Source organism: Canis aureus, chromosome 7 (assembly GCF_053574225.1).
Source record: "Canis aureus isolate CA01 chromosome 7, VMU_Caureus_v.1.0, whole genome shotgun sequence".
NCBI lineage: Eukaryota > Metazoa > Chordata > Mammalia > Carnivora > Canidae > Canis > Canis aureus.
The window spans coordinates 6,730,577-6,741,294 of record NC_135617.1 but is presented as its reverse complement, the minus strand read 5'-3'; the positions used below and the strand labels follow the sequence as shown (position 1 = coordinate 6,741,294).

General features: G+C 43.0%; 1 pseudogene; it reads right to left on the bottom strand.

Annotated features, from left to right (window-relative positions):
* Positions 1 to 738: 738 nt before the first annotated feature.
* On the bottom strand, positions 739 to 1,211 carry LOC144316757 (replication protein A 14 kDa subunit pseudogene; annotated as a pseudogene).
* Positions 1,212 to 10,718: the final 9,507 nt, after the last annotated feature.

The following is a 10,718-nucleotide window of genomic DNA, read 5'->3' as shown; positions in this document are numbered from 1 at the left end:
TCTTAAAAGATAAACGCTTAAAAATGGATTTAATCAAAATGGAACTGTTATAAACACACTTTCTTTGTGATTTTTCAAACTAAGATTTTTAATTCTGTCTGACAGTGTCCTCTAAATTGAATTCATATTAGATAGAGGAGTCCATTGGAAGACTATACTGTATTGCTGCAGGGATTACTCTGCCTTCGATGGGGGCACTCAGTATCTCCAAAAGATGAGACTGCCTCGTGCTCAGGGTATGAGGGCAGATTTTGCCTTTACTAGGCTGCTCTCATGAATTCTTTCCTTAGTGATAATTATGACAGGAAAAGGGATTTTTTTCCTGTTAGCACATGTTAGTGACTAACATCCCTATATGTGTAATGTATTCGGGTCTTTTCATGGATGGGTACATCCACCAGAATGTGGAATAAATCTCCTCTTTATTAAACAAGATTGATTCACCTATGAGCTGCAACACACTATTGTACGTCATCATGATCTAATGCTTGAGCCATAGGCCCAATAATGATCCCATTGTTAATATTATTAAGCCATTTAAGCTATTAACTTAAAATAATTTAGTGATATTAATAAACATAATAGTTAATATTTATCATATGGTCTCTGTGTATCTGATATTTTGCTAAGCATACATATATTAATACATCTCTCTATATGTCATATATATATATATATTTCACCATTTCAGCTTTTATTAATAAAACAGAAAACTAAATTCAAGGCAACTACTTTGTTCTTGCATCTGATCTGACCATTTACTGGAGATGTGATTCTTTAAGAGGACTTAAGTTTCAATATACAGACAGGTTTCATCAAAAGTGGGATATTGCAATATCTCATAAGGTTAGGTAAATGAAATAAAAAAGAGAACATGTTAAATATTAAAAATCACAGAAATCTCCCTCAAATATCAGGGGTTTCCTATGACAGTCTTCAATGTGCTCATCAAGGTCAATCATGTTGCACAACCCCCAAAGGAAAAAACTGAGGAAACCCATGGGTAATTTTCACAGCTTCATTGTAAAGGCCAAGATGGGCTCCATCAGCTCAATGGTTCCATTTTTTCCTTCTCCATCTGAAAGAATAAACATTTTTCCAGTGAGATAAATCTTTTCCAGCCTCCCCACGAAGCAGACCGGCCTGTCAATGAACTGAGCTAGTGTGCTGTCATTGACGCGCAACTTCGGCAACTCCATGATGTCCACCATGGTTGCGGCACAAGCCCCCTATATATCATATATATTAAATTTAGTTTTCATAGTAAGTCTGTGAGAGAGGTACTATTATTAGACCCATTTTGTAGATGAGGAAAACGAAGCATAGGGGTTAAGTGCTCAAGGCTGTACAACTAGGCAGTGGTGAAGCTGGATCCATCAGGAAAGTTGTCTTGCCTTTACCGTGTGGATGTGGGGAGACTCAAAGTTGCAGAGGACTGACTCCTCTTTGTTCAGTGATTCCTAGAATCAGTGTCCATGCTTCCACCTATCAATCTAGTATGTAAAACCTCTAGATATATTGTCCAAAAGGTTGAAATTCAGAATCTTAGCTCTACTTAATTTCAATTTTGAACTTACCTTATACTTATCTTAACAATTCCACTGGCACTTAGGCAATAGTTCTGCTCATACTACCCTTCCTTCCTTCCCTCCTCCCTTCCTTCTCTCCCACCTCTTTCTTTCTTCATGTTTGCTGAGTGCTTAGGGATAAAAAGAGAGGGAAATGGAAGAGGAGACAGAGGAAAAAAGATTCTCTTCATTTGGGAAGCTTGCATTGTAGGTCAGAAGAGGCTGCATAAATGTGAAACAACTAAAGAATGACATGACAGTGTTTGGTCACAAACTGATGACCCTTTAGGTAGCTCAAGCAGGACCATGTCAATGTCTCCAGCCTCTTCCTCAAACAGGTTTGGCCTTTAGCCTCACCTCTGATGGTGTTAATGTACCATGTCCCTGCTCTGTGGTCTTCCCAGCCCACCGCTTAACTCTGCCACACTCCTCCCTCCTCTGTTGCTTGGACCTCATAGGGCCTTCTTGATAGAGCAGGGGCCAAAGTACCCTAATCAAGTTGGTGTCACAAATTTCAAACCACTGGAGATGAAATGGAATTCCACTACCTAAGGTGACAGAAGGTACAATAAGAACATTACAAAAAAAAAAAAAAGAACATTACATCGGTTTTAGCATACAGACTAATTCACAAATATCCTCAGAAGGATCTGGAAGCATTGAGCCATAATTGAACATTTCAAAAAGAACTCTTTGAATTTTGATACAGTGATTATAAAATAGAGTTCTGGTCTCATCCTCTGAACTGCATTGTATTAGTCAATTTGGGATGCCATAACAAAGTACCATAGACTGGGTATCTTAACAGAAATTCATTATTCACGATTCTGGAGGCTGGAAAGTCTGAGATTGGGATGCCAGCAAGGTTGGGTTCTGGTAAGGGTCCCCTCCTGGTCTGTAGACAATCATTTTCTTGCTGTGTCCTCACACAGGATAGAGAGGAAGCTTTGATGTCTCTCACTCTTCTTCTAAGGGTACTAATCCTGTCATGGGGCTGCATTCTCATGACTTCATCTAAAACTAATCCCTTCCCCAAAGCCCCACTCCCCAAACTGTCACATCAGGGGTTAGGGCTTCAACATATATGTTTTGGGGACACAACCATTCATACCATAAATAGGAGCAAATACTTTTAGCTCATAGAAGTGAGAACAGCCCTCTGGCTTCTCCTTGTCACCTCCCTAAACCCACCCCCCACTATCTCACTGTTGGGGCCTCCATGACTTCCCAGGTGATTCACTACCATACAGGACATTTACCTATAAGATCAGAATAACTTATCTTCCCAAAGTGGCCATCTTTTACTACTAGTTCACAGACCAAAGAAGGTATCTTATATACATATTTTATTCCATAGCACTTCTGAAGAATCTAGCTCAGATATTTTTCCTTAAAATTATTTTTTGTAACACATGGACAAAATCAAAGAGTACAAAAGAACATAACATTCCTTTGTCAAAACTCATCCAATATATCTCAAAGAAGCTGACTTAAACTGGAAAAAAAAAACAACCTGGCTATGATATTAAAGCAAGTTCCTCTCACATTCCTGTCCCCTACACCTCCCTGGAGGCCACAGCTGTTATCTTTTTGGGAGGTAGAACTGCCGAGTAGCCTTCCAGAGATATTCCCTGCATGTACTTAAAGTCTTTTGTTAAAAAAAATACATGTGGTAGTATTTTATACACTCTTCTCCTCACTTTTGTCGTCTTCTTCTTCTTCTTCTTCTTCTTCTTCTTCTTCTTTTAAAAGATTTATCCATTTATTTGAAAGAGAGAGAGAGAACATATATACAAGTAGGGGGAGGGACAGAGGGAGAAAATCCTCAAGCAGACTCCTGGCCCAGCACAGAGCCTGAGGCAGGGCTCAATTTTATGACCTATGAGACAATGACCCATGAGACCATGACCTGAGCCAAAACCAAGAATCTGATACCCAACTGACTGAGTCACCCACGTGCCCCACTTTCGTCTTCTTAATAATGAATTGTGGAGATGATCCCAAGTTATACAATCAGTGTTACCCCATTCTTTTGACGAGCAACATGATTTCCCCCTATCGGATCCATGCCCTTTTTAAAGAACTTTTAGGTTGTTTGCAATCTTTCCTTATTTCAAGCAATGCCTATATATAAGCATATCTATAGAGTAACATTACTATCAGTAGAATTATTGGATCAAATGGTATATACACTTTCAGAACTGCAAAATAGTTTAAATATGCAAAAAGTATAAAGGTTAATGTGACAAACACTCTATCCAGCATTATTTCATCTCAGCAAGGAAAATGACATTTCATTTAGGAAACCCCAAAGTGTAAAGCCACTAACTCATGGGTTATACATTAATGATTTGGGATAAGGAAGTGATCAAATTTTGCTTTAAGACATGGAAGCCTGCATTCAGATGCTGCTAGGATGGTAAATGTGTTCCATCTAGTGGCCTCAGGGATGTCCAAAGAGGATTATTTTTTCTAAATCATCACCTGTGTGTTCCTGAATGTAGTTCTTTGGGGCTTGACCCCTAAGCAGTAGGAGTGCCCAGGCCTGGCCTGAGAATGTGTGAGGCTGGAAAGAGACCTGAATTAGCTAAAAAGTAACTACTTGGACCACATAGAGTCTACCCCAAGAATCCAGCCATAGGAGTAAGTGACTCTATGGGGATTAGTTCTGTGCCTTATAAAACAGAATGAGCCTTCAATTATATTCTTACCTTTTAAATTGATTGTGGCTTAATCTCTCAGTATAGGTGTGTGTGTAATTTCCATTATACTTTATTGCAGACCTCACTTCTTCTACAAAGATTTAAATCATGTTTTTCTGAGTAGGAAGCTAGGGGTTCTGTTTCTGCTCATCCCTTGCTCCATGTGTTCACTTTACTTGCAGGTTGCATGGATAGGGTTAAGGTTTTCCAGTGTTCCTTTGAACGATGATTGCTGTATTAAACGCAGCCTGCTAACTTTCAGCCTATTATTTGTGTAGATGGCTCTCTGGTGTTTTTAAATTTACTTAATTAAAATTCTAGAATGATATGATTCCAGTGGGTTACATTACTCTCACTCTCACCCTCCTCAATCAGTTTTCTCTTCTAGTCTTTTTCTTCGCAAGAATTCTTATTGAAGACGACTATAGCCTAGCAGACTGCTTAACTCGTAATTCATTGCTTTAAAAAAAGAACTATGAAAATAATTAAAAATGTTCGTTATTGAGCACAGTGAAGTTAAACTCAGCTTGATATTTATGCAATGTCTTACTGCCCCAAGGATATAGCTAACTTATCCATAAAATGAAAAGAGAAAGGCTGCAGTTTCCAGAGATTTCCTATCCATCTTTTATTTCTGTTTTTTTTTCTTTGAGCTGAAATTATTCTATCAGTTAACCACCTTGTTTGATTTTATTGTCTGCTTACAGTTCAACAGGAGGGAATAAAGGACATGCGTGATCTTTTCCTTTAATACCCTGGACATAGGAAGATTAGCACGCCATAGTACATCATCCAGGCGTGCAAGTATTGCCATGCTCAGGACAGGCCTGTCGTGCTTTTATTTTTTCCCTCCCTTAGAGACAGAAAACCCACTGAACCTTAGCAGCAGCTGACCTCTGGCAGCCCCTGGCCCCCACGGTCTACCTCTTGCATTTGAGTAGCGAGAGGCCAGCCAAGGGGGGAGGGCACTGCCTCCATCTGTATCCAGGAAAGCATGGCACAGTTGGTCATTTAAACCCATCGAGGATGATGTAGGCAAACTGAGCCACAAGGGTTAGAGGAAAAGGTAAGGGAAAGGAGAAATCTCACCAGGCTGCATTATTTATGGGGAGCTGTGCCGAGGCTGAGCAGGGACGAAGGCACCCGGCCACCTGCGCCCTGAGCCAGACTGCTAGCCCTACACGCTGCCTCCTCCCAACCTCCAGAAGGGAAGAAGGGCTGCACAAAATAACCTGATGCTAGATTATATACTTACATGATTTTTTTTTTTCAACTGGAAGAGCAAGTCTCCACTTAGATAAGAACACACAAACCCGCTCTGGTCTGCAATGCTTGGGTTTCACCGGAAAACTAGGCCGTCTCTCGCCCTGATAAGAGAAAAGGGTTTGCTCCTGCCTCTGAAAGTCTGTGGTCCCAATAACCCTGCGTGAAACTTGCAAACAGAGCTCTCAGCTTGGACGTCGTTTTGCAGCATGAGCAAATGTCCAGGCTCAGGAAATGATGCTAAAGGCATTTTGAAAAATGTAACATGGGCTTGACACAGCATTGGCACAGGATATGTGACGGGAAGCAGCGTGCTGAGTGGAGATAACAGCCCCCGGGGCGGGCAGGGAGCTGGTTTCACACCCCAGCCTGAGCCCCTGCAGCCGGAGCCTGGTGGGACTGCAGCCGGAGCGGAAATCTGGCCATGCCCCTGAGAGGCTGAGGCAGGGGACAGGCCACGAGGAAGGAGGGGGAGGCCCCTGAGAGGATCTTCTTACTGGCAAGGACTTGCTGGTTCACCTGCATACACAGCACACTTTCCAAAATTGTGGCATGTTTGGTTGTGTTGGGGGCTCTGCTCACACCTACTTTTCCAAAACACCTGCTGTAGCCGAAGCTTGCTTGGGGACAAGAGGGGATGCAATGTTTGTCCTTAGGGTCTCTCGGGGGAGAGGCCACACAGTGCTACCTCTGCAGGTGCTCAGAAAGAACGAGGTGGAGAGGTCACCCTGGTTCCTGTTGGTGACAGGGTGCGTTAATAACTGCAAGACCTGTCTCTGGGCAAACCCGCCCCAGAGCGATGGAACCTCCACCCACTTGCTTAGGACGGTGCCCCCCTCCCCCCCGCTTTTTAAAAAGATTTTATTTATTTATTACTGAGAGACCCAGAGAGAGAGAGAGGCAGAGACATAGACAGAGGGAGAAGCAGGGTCCATACAGGGAGCCCGACATGGGCCTCGATCCCAGGACTCCCGGATCACGCCCTGGGCCAAAGGCAGGTGCTAAACCACTGAGCCACCCAGGGATCCCCCAGGACAGTGGCTCTTCTTCCAGATGGCCATGGCCTCTTGTCGGAGAAGGGCTTTCCTTTGAAGTCTGGCACCCCTGGTTGTGATGCAGATTAGGAATCCATTCTTGCTTGCCACTCTTAAAAAAACAAAGAAAAAAAACAAAAAAACAAAAAACCACATTCTGGGCACAAGAACAGGAGCTTGTCAACCCTGAGAGGGTTGTGCTTGTTCGAGTACATACGGCAAGACCCTGTGTCTCAGATGACTTGCAAGTGTTCCGTGCTTCCTTCCTCCCCCAGCACCGTTCCCATAGCTCTATTTTTTTGTTCCCCCCATAGCTCTATTCTTAAAGATGAGCCACAGTTCACTTAGTAACTTTTGCTGTGGAGAGGAGAGGGCACAGCGTGGCAATGATACGAGGAGCTCAGAGCAATTGTTATATTTGGATTGTGTTTCTCCTGCACCGCTCTCCCTTTGAGAGTGAGAAGGGAGGTATTGATAACATTAATATCTATTTACCATTTTGGTTCTCTCATGTGGTTATTGCTGCTGAAATTTTTAACGAGTATGGAAAGCAGAACTATTCAAGGACCCCTTAGTAGCAAATTCCACATGAATTAATTCTGCAGGGGCCCCTGATGTTAAATAATACAAAAGAAGCAGTTTAGGTAATAAAGTGATGGAGATAGCAAAGAGCCTAATTCCACAATATTGCAAAATCAACAGGACAGGACAGGATCTCATCTCGGTCGAGCATGCCCAGACACAGGAGGATAAAAATCTTTATCTCCAGATAGACAAAATTTCTGTTTTAAGGCCTCAAAATCTAGCAAAGGAAACAGACACGTATACAAATAATTGTAAGACAAGACACATACGTGACAAAAGTGAAGTATAAACCAAATGAACAGGAGTGCTCTGGAGGCAATGATTCCTTCCCAGACGAGGCCTCGGAGTTGGATTAGAGATAAAGAGGATTTCAATAGGCAGAGTGGAAGATTTCCCATATGAAACTCTGCTGCCTTAAAAAAGGAGTGCTCTAAGTCTCCATCAACACATAGAGCACGCGGTCTGATACAGACTGTGTATAAACACGGTCAAGCGGCAATGTGCATTGAATTCTGACTTTTAGAGTTAAAAAATACATATATATATGCATACCAGTCGAGCTTTTAAGCTCTAAAGGCAGGCTGGATTAAAACGTAAGCCCAGTACTTTCAGTGGATTGTGTTATTATTGGAAATATTTACAGTCTCTCCCCAGGGGAAGGTTTTGCTTCCCCATTCATTGATAGCAGGCTGGTCATGTGACCTGCTCAGGCTAACGAAATCAGAGCCCAAGTGACGCATGCCCCTTGTGAGTAGACATTTCACGAGCCATCGTTTGCTTCTATGATATTCTCTTTTCTCTGTATTCTGATGATTAGCTAAGTCCCAGATAGGAGATGCTCTCTGGCCGACAGCCTGTGTCCTGGGATGAAGACAGCATGGGGCAGAGCCACACATGATTGGCAAGGCTCATTAGCATCAGCAAGAAACAACCCCCTGTTATAATGTCAGCCACTGAGATATTGAAGACGCTGTTGCCGTGGTGTAACTCAGCCTACGTTGACTGATAGGTACCTTACAACCTATGGGATCTTGTTTGACCTTTCAAAATCTCAGTTTCCTGGTCTATAAAATGGGGATAATAATAGTACCTACCTCAGAGGATCCTTGTGAGGTTAAAATGAGTTCATTCTAAAGCACATTGCATGGTGTCTAGTCCATAATAAGAATTCAGTAAGTGTTTGTTATTTTTAAATCTGCACAGAGACCTGTCTGAGGAATATACACCAACTTGTTAGCAAGTTCGAGTTAACAAGACTTAACAAATTCTGACTTAAATGTGAGATTATAGATGACTTAGAGTTTCCATTTCACTTATTTCTTTAATCAAATCGTTTATAATGCACATGTACTATTTTTTTTGAACATATACCATTTTAATAATCATAAAAAGAGAGGTATTTCCACTTTGGAAAAATGAGCAATAGCATCCTGTACACAATAGGATCTCTATCACAATGATTATTTATCAAACTTGGCTCCTTGAAGGAAGGGGCTATGTGCATTGCCTGTGGTACTAGGTCTGACCTACCGGGTGGCGCGGGATGGGTACTCAAATGTTTATACGAGTGTAATCGGTCGGCTTCTCACCTGGATAACAGGACGAATGGCAAGTATTGGTGCACGGTTTCTGAGATCAGAAACTCGAAGACATACTCCATGGAGCGCAAACTCAGAATATGGGCATTTGGAGTTTTTCACTGATGTGTTAAATGAGAACTGAAAATATGAATTTGGAGATCAGAGGTAGAGATGTGGAGGCCTCATCCAAACAGAGGTGATTAGTCGAGTGAATGTAGAGAGGGAGCATGGGCTTTGGGTTTCTCTCTAGTCCCCCTCTGCCACCCATTGTTGCTGTAAGCCCAAGTGCAGACATTGGCCAACAACAAAATTTATTCTACAAGTATTTACTGAACACCTACCATGTGCCAGGTATTCATGGTACAGAATTAAACAAGAAAATAAAATGTCTCTGCTCTCAAGCAGTTTATGTTTTATGGCAGGAGGCAGACAACCAAAAGCAAAATAAATAAGGAGAATATAGAGAGTATCCTATAGTGATAAAGACAAAAGTAAAACATGGAAGGGGAAAGGGGACACTGGGTGGGAGGTGTTGCAGTTTTCAACAGGGTAGGCCTTGCTGAAGACATGATATGTGAGCATAAGACCTTATAGATGATAAAGTATCTATAACTGTTGGAGGGAACAGTCCAGATAGAGGGAACAGAAAAGGCAGAGGCCTTGAGGGGATAACATGCCTGTGTGTAGAGGAATAGCAAGTGGCTGGAGCAGAATGAGTAGGGACGTCAATGGTAGGAAAATTCAGAGAGATGATGAGCGGTAGAAGAGGGGCGGTGGACAGGTCACATATGACCTCATTGGCAGACTGTAGAAGGCATTTCAACTTTTATTTCAAGTGATGTGGGAAGCTCCTGAAATTTCGTTAGAGGAATAGCATAACCTGACTTGTGTTGGAAACTGAGCAGCGTAGTTAGTACATTGAGAACAGCAGGGTAAAGAGCAAGGGTAGAAGCTGGGTGAACGTGAAGGAAGTTGTTGCAGTACGAGGTGATGCGTGGCTCGGACTGGCATGGTGGAAGAGGAGGAGGTGACGAGAGGTTGGATCCTGGGCGTAGTTTGCAAGTGCAGCCAGCATGATCTACTCACGGATTCGATGCGGCCTATGAGAGAAGAGAGGAATCAGGGATGACTCCACGGTGTTTGGCCTTAGCAACGTGAATGATGGAGTTACTGAATGCAGGAAGAGCAGTTTGGGGTTGGAAGTTAGAGGTTGTGTTGTAGATGGGATGACTCTGAGATGGCCTTAGACATCCAAGTGGAGATGTGGAGTAGGCCATTGGAAACGTGAGCCTGGAGCTCAGGGGAGTCGGCCAGGCTGGGGACAATCATTTGAGAGTTTTCTGCAGGGGAGAAGTATTTAAGTTGCGAACATGGAGAAGATCAGCTGGGAAATAACTATCGCGGGAAAGGGAATCTGGGCACTGAGCTCTGGAGCCCCCAGCACTGACAGCAGGGGAGAAAAAGATCAACCAACAAGGGAGGGGAAGATAGTCAGCAATGGGGGAGGAGAGCCAGAGGCCCCCAGGATAAGAGAAGAAAGTGTTTCAAAGAGGAGGATTTGCTGCCACAGTGTCAAGTGAGAGGAAGCTGAGAAGTGTGGGCTGACTTAGCCAGGGGGAGGTCATTGGTGATCAGAGGGGAGCAATGGAGCGGATTGGGGGAGGGGGTGGAGAAGCCTGACCAAAGGAGGTTCAAAAGAGAATGAGAAGAGAGGAGTGAGAGACAGGGCATTTAAACAGCTTCTGGGAGGAATTTTGCTGCAGAGATGAGTAGGAAGCATGGAATGGCAGCTAGAGAGAGATGTGAGACCAAGACAGTATTTTCTTCCTTTTTTGCTTTTTCTTAAGGTGAGAGAAATGATAGGGATTTGTGTACTGATGGAAAGAACCCATTGGAGAGGGACAAACTGGTGATGCAAGAGAGCTAATGGGGATGTCGGTGCTAGGGACGTGGGGAGATGCAAGTGCGTGGGATCTGTTGTACAGA